Source organism: Aricia agestis, chromosome 15 (genome assembly GCF_905147365.1).
Source record: "Aricia agestis chromosome 15, ilAriAges1.1, whole genome shotgun sequence".
NCBI lineage: Eukaryota > Metazoa > Arthropoda > Insecta > Lepidoptera > Lycaenidae > Aricia > Aricia agestis.
In genome coordinates, this window is record NC_056420.1 from 2589407 (window position 1) to 2605879 (window position 16473).

The 16473-nt window shown below is 35.3% G+C and overlaps 1 protein-coding gene and 1 pseudogene across 3 annotated transcripts in view; one reads left to right on the top strand and one right to left on the bottom strand.

Annotated features, from left to right (window-relative positions):
* Window positions 1-16473, top strand: part of LOC121734084 (acetylcholine receptor subunit alpha-like 1) — a 269037-nt gene that overhangs the window by 19316 nt on the left and 233248 nt on the right. The window lies entirely within an intron of this gene.
* LOC121734085 lies at window positions 9515-10190 on the bottom strand (annotated as a pseudogene).

The window sequence follows — 16473 nt, forward strand, 5'->3', positions numbered from 1 at the left end:
GGAGTTGAATATTCACACCATATAAGGGTTTCTGTAATTACGTCCTCTAAATAAGCATTTGAATCACCTGTTTACATGTCATATTGTAACTTTACAAGACATCTGTGAGGAATCCGCACTCAGTCCCTATACGTGTCACGGCACCTGTATTTAATAATTCAAAAGAAAAAAGTGTTACGTTCGTTAGTGAGTCACGGCGAAGTGTTTTTACACTGAGGCGTGTTATTTATTAAATACTACGCAAGATAAAAAAGGATCTTGAAAAATCTTGTCCCAACAAATTGACGTTGATATTTTACTACAATGATCTAATGTACGTGCGGTGGATCTCTGTTCACATGAACCAGAACAAGAAGTGATTTTATGACTGGACACCCCTTTACAGTGTCAACATTATTTTATTTTTAATTTTAATTTTACATATTTTCTATGGGTACATTTATGCCTGAAATAAGGACCTTTTTTACTATTTTGGTAGACCGGATTATTCGTTAGTAACAAAATAAAAAGAAAAATATATTCGTAATGTCATGATTTGTGTGTATGTATTTGAGTAGATTGTATACATACTAATAATATGTGTATAAACTATAAACGCGAACATGTCAATCAGTTGTATTTTTAAACCTTAATACTACTGAAATGGTATACACGAACTTTGGTATAGAGATAACATTATTTTAAAATTGTGTAATATTGGTTTCTTTTAATATAAGTAATGTATAATACTAGAACTTCACACACCATGCAAATCATAGTAGAATGTAAGAACTAAATATACCTTACCACCTACATGTACTATCAGAGAAGTTGATTCCTATGCAAATCGGGGACCTAAGTAGTTTGGTTGCGCTACGTCAAACCCAGCTGACAGAGTGACAGATCACAATTAACATTGAATTGACATATTCGACTAAATAACGTTGGTCTGTCAATTGCATAGGAATCAACTTCCTCGATGGTACATTGTAAAACTAAATTCTGTGAATAAAGAATTTGAATTTGAATTTAAGCCCCGAAAAAGGACATTGGACAGTTTTTAATAGCGGTAATTTTATGTGCGAGAAACATGGCTACGAAATTTCCTAGCACTGTCTACGTTTTTTTGTTACGAAGCTGCGCACATGCTACGCGTCGTAGCTAGAATGCTACGATTAGTTAAGCTTCTTTTTAGGGTTCCGTACCCAAAGGGTAAAAATGGGACCCTATTACTAAGTCTTCGATGTCTGTCCGTCTGTCTGTCTGTGTGTCTCCAGGCCGTAACTCAAGAACCAATATAGCTAGATATCTGAAATTTTCAAAACAAAATAAATTAAATATTTATGGGGGCTCCCATACAACAAACGTGATTTTTTTACTATTTTTTGCTCGATATCAACAACGGTAACACATAGGCACGAAATATTCACTACTCAGTTGTATTTGTACTTTAATAATTAAATAAAATTAATAATTATGGAGGGCTCCCATACAAAAAACACAATTTTCAGTCTATATTTGCTCTATTGTGGTACGAAACCCTAGCTCGCTGTGGTGTGGTCTAACTCGCACTTGACTGATTTTTTTCAAATTTTTCTTAACGAATCGAACCAAATCACGAATAAACCTGAGTTAATTTTTAATTAGATTAATACAATTAATATTTTTAAACATTTACTGTCACTGAATCCTATAAGATATTTCCTTCGGTCTTTAATTTCATAAATTTTAAATTGCTATAAATTAGAAGTGAAAAATCCTCTGTACGGAAGATATATCTCGGCATATTACTCAACAGTTGGCAGGGAACCAACAATAACTCATTGTTACGTTGTCGGTATTATTGATCACCGAAATTTTGGATTTAAACACGACCACTTTATACTTATTTTAGGTGTGATTTTGTTGATAATCGAAAAATAACGATTTTAGAACATAGATGAAGGAATAAATAAATAAATAAAACCTTGTTGTGTCTAATTAAATACAAATTCAGATAGGAACACAAATATTAATATAGCACCAAGGTTTACAAATCAAAGTGCGCAACCCCTACACTAAGAACACTTGTGTTATAGGGCTTGACTAAATTCTTAAGGGTACATACAAAATAATATTATCATAGAGAAAAGACAAATAGAATTTAAAAAAAAATAGTTTGTTATTATTTTTTTTAGCAATATTCCGAGAAATAAACTTACGAAGTTTATTTTATTTATTTATTTAACTAAGACGCGTCTTTGTGTGTGTGTGTGTGTGTGTGTGTGTGTGTGTGTGTGTGTGTGTGCATGTTTTATTTTATTATTTCTAGCAGCTATGGAAATGTGATAATATTATGGCAGGAATTTTTTGAGAAGTCTAAATGTTACGTCTTGCGCTGCAATCTATGTATCTGTTAAATATAACTAAAATTGATATTGTAATAGTTATAAAAATAATTTGATGCAAATAAACAAACCTTTTACTTTCTTCTTCTTATACCGTAGCACATACCTCAAATACTAACATTTTTTACTCAAATACTAACATTTTTAAGATACTAACATTTTTGTCTCATTTTTACATAATTCAATATCACAATCAACCCGGTGCCTTACATTTTTGCGCCGAGATCGCTAAAATAAACACTTATTAAAATGGCGGTAAAAATGCAAAGTTGCTGATGGGGATTCCATGTTGTGGGCTCCTGACCTATATTGTAAAATGGGGAGATAATGTTACGTTATATTATTTTTATTGGCGTACTCGTAGTAATAATATCCTTATTTAGTGTACGATACTTTATTATAAACTAGCTATTTGACCGAGCTTTGCTCGGTATTCGATGAAAATGACATTTTCTAAAAATGATTCCTAGCTAGATCGATTTATCGCCCCGAAACCCCCTATATACTAAATTTCATGAAAATCGTTGGAGCCGATTCCGAGATTCCATATATATATATATATATATATATATATATATGGGTGTGTATGTGTTCCTTGTAGAGAGTTCACTGTGAAAGTTGCAATGCTGAAAGACCACATTTTTTTTTCACTTTTGTATGGGCAAGCGCTCGAGCGTCACGAGTTTCCCCATACAAAAGTGAAAAAAAATGTTGGTCTTTCAGCGCTGCTACTTTCACAGTGAACTCTCTACAAGGAACACGTACGCACCCTAAAGTATTATCACTTATTTTTGTTACACACTGTATATAAAATTCTCGTGTCATATATCGCTCAATACGTGTCGTATTGAGCGACGGGATAGCGATGGGCGTTGCCATGGTAACATACATATTTACTTCACTTCAATAAAATAATATTATGGTCGAAATACTTTATAATATTATAATGGCAAAGCAACGTTTGCCTGGACAGCTAGTTTTTATGTAAATACGACACAAGTCTTCAAACATTACAAAGTAGTTTAGCTTAACCAACCGTTTACTGTGTTGTTAGACAGATCATTAAGCATGATTTAGAACTTCATTTCTGTTTTCCTCAATTATTTTGTGTAGTTACAAAGATTTGCAATCAGTGTAACAGAGACCCTTTATAATATTCCTAAAACCTTTAATTTAAGAAGTAGTTTTTTGGTCCAGTACTCCGAAAATTTCGATAGTGCGATTCAGGCTTGTAGCATCAAACAGCTACAGTATTTTATAATAAAACTGGATGACACAGCGAACATTGTATAATTATATCAGAGTACATTTTATCCTTATATAAACCTTCCCTAGACTTCCACGAACATTTCAAGACAAAAATTAACCAAATCGGTTCAGCTTTTCTCGAGTTTTAACGAGACTTACGTGGGAGAGCCATGCTTCGGCACGAATGGGCCGGCTCGACCGGATAAATAACACGTTCACACAGAAAACCGGCGTGAAACAGCGCTTGCGCTGTGTTTCGCCGAGTGAGTGAGTTTACCGGAGGCCCAATCCCCTAACCCCTACCCTATTCCCTTCCCTACCCTCAACTATTCCCTTCCCTTCCCTTCCCTACCCTCCCCTATTACCCTATTCCCTCTTAAAAGGCCGGCAACGCACTTGCAGCTCTTCTGATGCTGCGAGTGTCCATGGGCGACGGAAGTTGCTTTCCATCAGGTGACCCGTTTGCTCGTTTGCCCGCTTATTTATTTAAAAAAAAAAAAAACTTACGTAATTTAAAATCCATTTTTATTTAAATACGCATACGATGTTAGAAAATTGGTACAAAAATACCCGTAATTACGAGCTTTTAAAAAGTTAGAGGTCCGAGCGATGTCACGGAGTCAAACTCGAATAAATCCTCGTTAACACGGGAATTGTGAAAGTTCGTTTGTTAATCGTAATGTTTTTATGATTTACTCGATGACGTGAGAAACTCCGTTGCTTCAAAATTCGTTTATCCGGGAACCGTACACTTTTCAAGCATAAAAGTATCCATTCAACAAAATCGGTTCAGCGGTTTGGGCGTGAAGAGGTAACAGACAGCTTATGATTTAATAAAAATCTTAAATATATGTAAAGTATAAAAATATTAAATATATTTCCGTTGTCTGGTACCTGTAACACAAGTCCTTCAGGTACTTAGCACGGGGCCAGACTGACGTGGTGTGAAGCGTCCATAGACAGTCAGACAGACACACTTTCGCATTTATTATGTTAGTATGGTTTGTAGTAATCTTACCTAGTTTCACATGAAACATTGCCCTCTATCCCCGAGCTATCAGTTTGTGAAAAAAACACATTCGCTCATTTATTTACGAGTACCGCCTTTAAAGCTGCGCGCCTCGGGCCATTAGAAGGACGACGGTTGTCCCGCTTTGTCTTCAAGAAATGTCTGTTGCTGTCTCAACTCGCTCCAGTTAAGCTGGCGAAATTTATTTTCAGCGTTTTTCACGTAGTTTTTTTATTTAATATTATTTTTTTTTCATTGATATAATCTTTTTAGATAAAAAATCTAAACTTCTAAGCTCTACAAGTATTTAATTTCTTATAATAATACTAATTTCACCACCAAACCAAACAATAGTAAATGTTTCTAAGATCACATTTTACTGGGTATCCAATTTCGATCAATTATTCTGACCCCGATTATAATGCAAGCTGAAAACAACTCTATCACTACCTATTATGGCGTAGTTTCGGTTAATTCTCTGAACTTGTTGCAGTACCATTGTAAATGGCGCTTAAGGTATAAATCCATCCTAGATAAGGGATTAAGTGTTGCCGCCGAGTAGTTATTTAAGTCGTGTCTTGTTTAACTGATACCTTAAATTAAGTTTAAAGCCCGTATAAACTATACTATTGTCTTATTGATACTATTAAAGTTCAAATTCTCATCCATTTTGATTTAGTATTAATTTGAAGCTGTTAAATAAATAACTTTGGTAAGTATTTGATTATTTTTACGGTTTGTAAATCTTTAGGCTGCGATTCCACCAGAGATATGTTGCGAGGGATGTGTTTTTGAGAACCAATAGAATCGCATCATTGACGTGAGCTTGCCACGACATCGCTCAGCGCGGCGATGCTATTGGATCTTAAAAACACATTCATCGCAACACATCTCCGTGGAAACGCAGCCTTAGGCTCGTTTTACGTGTCCGCCCGAACGCCTGACTATACCGCGAAATCACAAGCAATATGTAAAAGACAGCGCGACCGCGCCGCTATTTGAATAAATCGTTACATTCTTAGGTTGTTTGTGATCTCGCGGTGTAGCGGCCAAGCCGCTCGTTCGCGCGGACTCATATAAATTATAAGTCAAGCCTAATAATTTTCATTATATTTTGTAGAGTTCCGTACCCAAAGGGTAAAAACGGGACCCTACTACTAAGAATTCGTTGTCTGTCTCCAGGCTATTACTCAAGAACGGTAATAGCTATAGAGTTGAAATTTTCACAGATTGTGTATAATATATTCTGTTACCGCTATAACAACAAATACTAAAAACAAAATAAAATTAATTTTTCCCATACAACAAACAGGATTTTTTGGCCTTTTTTGATCTATATCATTAATGGCAACAGGTAGGTACCTACTTGAATTTTTACAAAATCTTTAGTAATATGTGTACTTTAATATTTAATAATAATATTAAAATAAAATAAAAAAATAATTTTGCTCTATAATGGTACGGAACCCTTCGGGCGGGAGTCCAACTCTCACTTTGCCGATTTTTTAAGTCTGACGCCTTTACACTTTACAAGCGTTTCGTATGTCCACGACGTTTGCCACTTTTAACGGGCGATCCGTTTGTTCGTTTGTACTTGCGAAAATTAAAAAAGGAGGCCGGAAGAAATATATTCTAGCTACATTCTCTTCTCCTGTATTACAAGTTTCATTATATATTTATATATTCTTGGACTCTGCGGATAAACACGAACCGTAGAAAATTCTACAACAAAATCTGTTTAAGAATTTATATGTGTATATATAATTAAAGAACCGTATACGACGAATAACTCCACTCCGAAATTCCTGTACCAAGTCCCAGATATCCTCGGGGAGCGAACACGCTGTACCAGGGATAAATAATAAACACAAAGCGACCCGACCCGAAATTTACGGGCAAAAGATATTTTAATATATGCATACTTCCTATTAAAGTAGGCTGGACCAACATTAATTTGCCCACGAGTAAATATGTATACGCCTTTCAAGATACTACAATAGTTCATACTAATTTATCAAGGCCATCCCTTGAGCAAACGACCTTGACCATACAAGATCGCACCAAAATCCTTTTTTTTTTAATTATCTTAGTTCAAAATTGGTCTAAAAAAATTCAAACGAAAAATCATAATATGTAGTTAATGAAATTGTCGATCTATTGGCGTATGTTTAAATAAACGGAATTTGTAAATACTCTAAGGAGATATAATGTACTGAATATATAATGCTTGAATTTAATTAATTGGTATTACTTTGGAAGCCGATATCATGAGTATAATAAACAAAAATAGGAAATTAATAACGGAGAAAGGAATGTTCATAATCGGAAGATTATTGCTGTGTTTTTATTATAATTTTGTAGGTTTTAAATCATTAGTTAATACTACTCTAAAAACGGTAAATTACGGCATCTCCGTAGGAGGAGCGCCTAAGAGGAGTCCACACCGCCCTTTTTTCCATACAAACGCTGTCACCTGTTTCCTCCCTGGATAATGCTAGTAAAGTTATAATTTTTTCCTGAATATCTACGGCCACTAATACAATGTCCCTATGTTTTCCTTTTTTTCATAATTTAATTATTAAATAAGATATGAATGTCAAAAACCCCAAAAAAATGGCCAGATTTAACATAGGAACACAGCTCAAACCTTTCTTTAATCTTTAGTGAAAAATGTACTTACATCGGTTAAGTTTTGGAGAAGGAATCAGGGGACAACGAATCGTTGATTTTCTGCAGTTGTCTCTATCGTGTTCTGCGGTATAGGCTTGAGGTAAGGGAGACAGCTATAGATATTACACGTACTTTTTTTTCATTTCTCTAGCCCCTGGTGTATCCTCTTAAGTACCATAAGGCGCCCGCAACTCCGTTGCGCAAAAATTCATTTATCACGCGGGAACCGTGCATTTTCCCGGGATAAGAAGTATCCAATGTCCTTTCACGGGACTCAAAGTATCTTATATACCAAATTTCAGACAGACAGACACACTTTCGCATTTATAATATCAGTATGGAAGTATAGATTAATTAACTAGTTAATACTTAGTAAGTATAGTATAGTATGGATAATGTGTGTATGTCTGTCATCTCTATCTAGATGATAATTATTGAGAATCAAGATACTTTTAGATCCCAGGACGGAAAATAGTAGCTTCAGTGGCAGGTAGTTAAAGAATGAGGACTATCTAGATTTTGATGTTGGTTTGTGGAAAAAACCCTTGCAACCTTGGCAATAAGCTGATGATGATAATAACGATTCAAATTCATATTCAAACTCGCACACCTTACTTTTAAAATTTAACAGAAAAAAATAACCATCGAAAATGTTATTTTACTTAATAAAAGAACGACGCAAAAATCGCCTATACAAGTAAACTGGCGCCGAACCGTTCTGAACGCTTGCCAAAACCACCAACGAAAGACTACGCATATTTCTGAACTGAGCTTCGTTGAAAGTAGGACTTTGAGTTTGCCAAGTGAATATATTGCCATTGTTTAATCGGGTTCCGTACAAAACAATAATGAACCCTGGAAAATGTGTCATATGTGATTGTGCAAAATCCGCGGTTTACCGTGGTGGAGACACTTTACGGCAATTTAGCTACAATAAAATATGCTATTATGTGATGGTTTATAAAAAAACAATTACAAGCTTCCACAGTCTTGTGGACTGTGGAGGCTTGTAATTGTAATTGGTAGCTCGTTAATGAATTTTTGATGACAAAATCTATGTTTTTAATAAATAGGTATCTTTTGAGGCTACTATTAGTAATGTAAAAGTAAAAACTGGAAAAATTTGGCTCTGATCCCTAATCATATTTTATGTTCCAAAAATGAAAAAAGCCTACAAGTTCCAAGAACTGCACAGTAGGTAAAATCTAGTAAAGATACTATACAACGGGAACTATATATTTTTGGGATATAAATTGGCCTTAGCGTTGATCTAGAGCCTTAACTTCTGTTTTCGCTAGTCAAAACTAGTTTAGTAGTTCTTGACTGATGAATTAACAAACACATTTGTGATAATATTTTTTCAAGCTAGAACAATATATGCGGTATATATTGCGGGAAAATACAAAATTAACACAAACATTGCGAAATATTTTGCAGATGACCGAGATATAGATAACCGCGGATTTCAGGTTAATGCTTGCTGAAGCTTATTTAGGTTACATTTATCTAAGATCAGATCTGTTGGCACTCGCTTTGAAACGCTATGGTTTTATAGAATTGAATAATGCAATATATTTCTTATCTCAACCAGCCACCAATAAAATATGATGTTTTACGCCAGATGAATCTAGAAATTAAAGGTGAAAGGTAAAATTAAATTTTGTTCAAATTGCTTAGTAAAAATTTAAAACTATACCTCGATCGTGGGAATTAGAGACACAATAGCTATTCAATTGTTACGCGGCCGCCGGTGGCCGTTCGGTTAATACCTCGATCGTGGGAATCGCAGACACAATATTATGGGGATTGATAGGTTAAAACGCTTCTTAGAATTTCATACATTTCGCACATCAGTGTTGAGAATCAGCGAGCGGTTATAGCAACAGTCTTAGAGCTGTTGTGAAACCAAGCATAATATAGCATGCATAATAATATATATTTCAGCGTAGAATTTCTCAGCAGCTCTGTTACCTAATACTTTCAGATTAAACCTACAAGAAAGGTTTGAGCTTTCCTCCGGAACAATATATTTCGATTCACCATTTTCTTCCCTTTAGTCGCACCATTTTATTTTTATGGCACTGTCTCTTCGAATATTCCCGTCGCCTCGCCTCGTTGTAATTCCAAAGAATTTCCAAATACTTGGCAGAATTTCCTACGTGCTATGATACAAGGAAATACGCCTTTGCAGTACAAAATAGATCGTGAATTAAACAGGATACGAGAAGTAACGAGTTTATTTCGGGATTTTTGGACTTATTTCAATTATTGATCGCGTTAACCAATTTTATATAAGCCTATTTAAGTGACTTTTTCATAATATTCTTCAGTTCCTCCGAGAATATTATCGTTTCGTATGACACTGATCTTTTCACTCGAAGCCGGCTGGATAGAATACTTTCGGAGTGCAATTCTGCCCTTGTTATTTTTTTCCTATCGCCGCCAGGTGCAAGCACTAAGTCTTGAATTTTTGCTGAATATGCTACTAGAGATAAAGCATTACCCGAAGCTGACAAAAGTAGCAAAGATATACCTGTAAGCAAATAATTTCTTTCCACACGACACAGGGTTATAGCTTTTTCACTATCTTCAATTTTACCAGTTATTAGCGCAAATAGGTTCTCCAAAGAAACAAATATTCCACAATACAAGAGGAACATGAAATATAGGAGTCGACCAATAATAACACAGGATCTGTTATGCTGTAGGAAACCACGCAAGTTTTTGTTCATAGTGCGGACATCGTGAGTGGGGTTGAGTAGTACTAGGATCGCAGCTATTTGTGTTAATACACGAGAGGATAATGCAGCTGACATCCATTCTGCTAATCCCCGGTTATGCTATATCATTGTATTTGTTTTGTTGTAGATTAACTTTTTGTATTTTTAATAACTTCGTTTTACATTTCTGATTTGATACTAAACGTCAATTGTCATTGACGTCAAGTTTTTTCTTTACAGGTACTATTTAAAATTTGAGTTTTTAATATCAGTGTGCACTGTGCAATCTGTACAGTTTCATGCAGTACAGTGATATATACTCCACTCGGGCTAACTTGTCGCTAGCGGTCATTGACACCCTATCAAAAACTTGTCATTTTCCATATAAACCGCGATTGACAATGAAGTGTCAGATATTGTTTATCGTGGTTTTATATGGAAAATGTCAAATTTTGACAGGGAGTCAATGACCGCTAGCGACAAGTTAGCCCGAGTGGAGTATAGTAAGTAAGTAAGTCTTTATTTTCATGAAATATAGTCAAAATATTTTCAATATTATCAAATATATATAGTCAAAATATTTTCAATACTATCCCACACACCTTGACTGACTGTTATCATCAGTCAGTCAAGGTTCACACCACAAAAGCCGAGCGAGTGAGGGCTTGCGTTAGTGATGACGCAAGCCCTCACATAGCTCGGCTTTTAGCTACGCTTTTAGCTAGTTTACAAGATACTACGATAAGATATAATATTATTAAAATAAAACTTAAATAATAAAAAATAATATAAAATTTTAAAAAATAATAATCAAACAAAATATAAGTTAACATTAAATTTTATATTTTTGTATCAGATAAATTAATAATACTTTGCTGACTTGTTCTACCCAAAATTGCATGTCGACACATCATCTCAAAATCCAACAAACGAGCTATCATCAAATGAAATTGAATCATCCTCTCTATAACTATAAGAAAGAAAACAGTAGTTACAAATAAAAAGTAGCTCACAAATACTTTGGAAAGGTAGATTTTCCTTATCACTACAATATTACCAGTAATATCTCTATCTTTGATATGCTTGAAACTAATTTTTTCATAAGCTACATCTAGGAAAGTAGTTGCTCCAATGATAACTATAATAGCAAATAAAGTGTAATGAGAAAAAAGCTTATGTTTTCGAAGGCGATGCCAGTAGTCTCTTATAACATCAGGTGTTTCGATTGGTCTCAGTAATGCCAGCATCAGGAACGATTCCAGGAATACAATTGTGCACAATATTGCACTGAACACGTTGAACATTGTGGAAGAATTTTTGAACATTAGAATTCGTTTTATGCTCTTCTCGTGTCTATTTAAATTATCAATTTTAATGTACGCTACATTATTTTAATTTTCTTTATTTTTCTTGCACCGTTCAAGTTTCTTACTATTTGATATTTTACGTGCTTCCTTCACAAAGTTCTTTATTTTTGATTTCTCAGTTTCACTGAATTTAGCTATTGTATCAGTGATGATTGTATCAGTGATGCTCTCTTCATAATCAGAAATATCTTTAGAATCACTTATAGTCAAAGATGCATTAGCCAATCTATTTTGTATGAAAGTAACATCCAGTAAATTACAATCAGCCATCAGATTTGACAGATCTTGTAGTTTGGCTGAAAATTTAATAAAATCGAGAAGACGAGAAATAATTAGAAGAAAAAATACACTAAAAGCTCCAAGCAAATAGTTTCTTGAGGAAACTGTAGATTCGTAGACTCTGGTTAATTGTTCTTCGTGTGTTCTTGTATGATATTCATAACTAATTTGATTTAAGGTATTTATTGGCTTGATAAGTCCACATGTAACCACTGATATGAGGAGAGTTATTATTGCATTTGTAGTATTATGATTACTCTGCACAAGTTCCTTGGCTAAAGTCATATATTTTTCTATCGTGACTGCATCTAGGTAGGGACATAGAAGTACTATTATAATTACCATTTCTATAGAATTAATAAATGTAAGAACTGCTAGGCAGTAATCTAGCTCCATTTTATGAACTTAAGAATTTGTTATGAAACATGGAACTACATTTTGTCGTGTCAAAGCTTGAAAGAGATGTCAATGCGACAAATGTGACTTCTATCAACTTTTTTATTTTTCTTTTACTTATATTCTACAAGTGATACAATTCTGCAAGGCTTTTTGGCATGTGGATAAAATGAGATAAAACTGGACATTTTTGCCATATTTCTACGCTAACGTCTTTCTATCAAAACCATCCAAATATCAGTGATATCGGAAAAGAAAACGAATGCCTTCCATACATGCTGCCTGCCATGCAATACCTGCGCAGGCGACCGGCGCAAAATCGAAGATCAATACAGGTTTTGAGTCTGCGCAGGCATACCTCCGGTAGACCGTAGCGTGTATGGCTTACATAATGTATTTGTAATTTTGAGAGAAATATTATTGCATTCACGCCAGCATCTCAATAATAATATGATCCTCGGCTATCGTCGGGGCCATAAAATCATTGTAGATTTGTCACGTCTTGTACTTTCACTTCGCATAATACCTTAATGGTTTTATTACGATTAATATAAGTAATTTTAAGTACATATTCAAAAAATGCAGATACTATCATTTAATTAACAAAAACACTCATAAGCGCATAAAACAATAAATTCCTTTACAGCATCAATAGTCAATACATTTTGTTTCGTTTTCGGAATTAACGAGAATAAAGGTAAAAGGTTCCTATTACTCTTTGGCGATAGCATCGCCTCAGGTGCTATCGCGATCATGGCGATTCAATTTGGTAATGTTGATTTTGTGGACGGTCCTATGGCCTATTGAAACAAACCCGAACCCAATTCATTAATGAGATAAAATTTAATTACATTACATATTACGTTATTATACGATACATTTGGTGGCTGGCTCCGACCAATTAGGGCTTTTCTTTTATTGCGTACATTTTATTTTGCGTGGGTATCATCTCGTTTTATTAGCTATAGCTAGGTTTTAGGTACTATTTAGTATAAAATAAAGTTGCGTTCCACTGTCTGACTGTGTGTTTGCTTAGATCTTAGAATTTTCAATTTATACTTTTTTTAAATAAACTAGTTAAAGCCACAATTAAAGCCGAGCTGTGTGAAGGCTCGCGTCGTTTTTCTGCGTGGTATATTTAAAGTAGTTTTTTTTTATAATTTAAAAGTAACCATATAAACCTTGATTGACCGATGATAATATATCTACATATAAATAAAAATCACAATGTTAAAATAAAAATTAATTAATATTATGCAATAGGCGCAATAGTTTTCCGTAAAGTGTACCACAAAAGTTAGTGTGGCAAAAAAAGGCTAAACAAGTAAACTGTCGTAAAAATCTGAACAGCGTTCAGAGACTGGCATGCCTAATAATCACGGGTGGGCTCTCGTCAACACCCACCGCTTCCCTCGAGGCCCTGATCAACCTAACTCCGCTTCCTCTGCTTGTTTAGATGGAGGCCAGAAAGGCGGCTCTCAGGGCCAGGACGGCGGGCAGGACAAATTGGGCCTCCACCCCATTTAGACAGCTAGAACAGTCTCTTCGTGAATCACCCATCATGGACATGCCATCAGATGCCATGATCAAGGTGCATAGCTTTTCGAAGCAATATCAGGTTCTTATACCTGCCAGGGAGGACTGGGAAGAAAAAATCCCAATCGATGTTCGCCCTAGCGATATAGTTTGGTTCACGGATGGATCAAGGAAAGACAATCGTGCGGGAGCTGGATTCTACGGAGGCAGGCCCCCAAGAGGCAAACATGTCAGTTTGGGGGAGTTTGCGCCCGTGTTTCAGGCTGAGGTTTTCGCAATCATCGGTTGCTTACTAGAAAGCCTAGAGATGGCACTAGTTAACAAAAATATTTTTATCTTCTCTGATAGTCAAGCTGCACTTAAAGCACTGACTGCTGCAGAAGTTTCGTCAAAATTGGTTCTGGAATGCATTGAGACGTTGAACATGCTAGGAAAGGACAACAAAATACGCCTAGTATGGGTCCCGGGCCACAGTAACGTCCCCGGTAACGAAACCGCGGACGAACTGGCTAGGCTTGGGACTGAGAGTCTCATATATGGCCCAGAACCAGTCTGTGGAATATCTCCCAGTACCACAAAGCAAGTGCTCGAGGAATGGGTTCGCAAACTGAGCAGGAAGCAATGGGTTGAGACCCCTGGCCTTGAACACTCTAAGGCACAAATTTCTGGCTTCAACAAGAAACTGTCAGGAATAGTGCTCACCATGGGTAGGAATCAATTAAGAATCCTTACCAGAAGCCTAACTTGGCACTGCAAGCTTAATAAGCACCTTAACAGAATAGGTGTTAGTAGCTCAATGACTTGCAGATTCTGCGAGGAGGAGGTTGAAACACCCATACACCTTCTCCTTGACTGCCCTGCTCTACTACACCTTGGTTGCTACGAATACACATCCACCGAGGAAATTCGTGGCACCAACCCCAACCACATCGTTCAATTTATGAGCAGCATTGGGTTGGGGACGGTACTCTAATGCGAAGGAGTCACAATAGATCCTCAAGGGTCGCAGGTCAAAAAAAAAAAAAAAGTGTTCAGGTTGTCGGATATATACTAGGGTGAGCTCTGACAATGTGGTTCAAATAGAAATTATGTTTTGTGCAAAATAAAGTAGAAAAGTTTTTATCAAATGCGAAATTTCGTATAAGACTACATTTTAATTAAAAAGTCTAATATCCTCTCTTATCCTGTGAAAAAGTGATAATATGCGATTTAAAAAAAATTTTTGATTGTTACTAAAGCGATTTTAAATAATAAAAAGTTAAGCATTGTAATATTTTAAGTCAAAAGTCTGCCCGTCGCACAAAAATCTGTCGGAAAGTCTTAAAAATAATTTTGTAGGATAATATTTTACATTTAGTTTTTAAAATAAAAGATATACGTGTAATTACATAACACTTCGTGCTCAATTAATTCACCATACAATAATTTTATTGTCTGCATACATTTGCATCTCGATAAGCTGAGCCTTGTTTCCTTCTTTTATTTTATACGAACAACAAGTGAGGCAGTATAATTCTCTTCAACGTCTACTGCATGACTGGTGAGACATGTTCAGTACCCGAGGACGTGATATTTGGCTATTATATTAGATGAAAAAAACAATCGATCACTGAGTAAATGTAGTTTAAAGTTATTTTTTTTTGTATTTTGATGGTGATTATGCGCCGGCCGCATAGTATGCCTACTTGCCTAGCCGCGTAGTTTACTTAGTGTCCATGATTCAATTATTTAGAAGAAAATTCGGTCAAAAATTAAGTACCTAATTTTTTTACATAATTATATGAGAATCGAGTACAGAGTATACTCTCCTTAAGTATTGAACATGACGTCTCACCAGTCATGTTGTATAGTTTGGTACAACTAATATATTATATTCTGTGGTATAGTCCGAACCAGAAAATGAGTCACAAAAATATACCTTTTTTAAGTTTAGCATATTGTAACGCAAAGGTTGTTTTCCGATTTTTGCCACAAGCGACCGCGACCGACAAAAATTCAAAGGAAATTGCACTTTATAACGACGTAGGAAGGTTTAATTTTGCTCTACACTGCTACAAAGCAGCGGCAGTATGGGTCGCTAGACCAATGTTGGTAGAAAATGAAACCTATAACCTCGTCCGTAAGGTGGCATTTTATTTGAACTAGAGATCACCCAATGGTCGAAATTTTTAATTATCATCTTCATTTGGCTCCCTGTTTAAAGTATTGACTATTTCAGATTTAATAATAAAAAAAAAACAACAATCCATTTTTAATTTGACAGCAGACTTCAACCATAAACAAAGGAGTATAATTCTTCTCTTGTCAGTCAAAACATGGTAGTGTGCGCGTTGTAGTGTGTGTACTTAATGTATTATTTGTTAAAAAAAAATGTATGATAAAACATAATTTCAAAACAATATTAGCTCGATGCACTCCTTCACGATATAAACTGTAATTACTGTGCAAAATTTCAATCACCTACGTTTCCCCATTTTTCATGAAAAGGGATCCAAAGTTTTTCGCTCGCATATTAATATAAAGATTATTATTTGTCGGTCGTGGTCGCTTGCCGCATTGATCGTAATGGAACATTAACGAACCAGGGGGTGAACAAAATTTATTTCGTTTTCGCTTCGTTATAGAATCGCCGATGAAAATGTATGGAATTGACATAAGCGTTCGTTAATATGACGTTGACGTTCGACTCGTCTTATGTCAATTCCATACATTTTGATCTTCGGTTCTATAACCAAGTGAAAACGAAAAAGTTTCGACTAAATGGCCAGTGTTTACCATTTTTATTGCTAGATCATTCCCCGTATACCACGGCTTTAGAAAAGTAGCCAAAAACAAAGCTCTGCTGTTTCAAATTGTTGCTAAAAAGGCTAATAAAGGAGCTT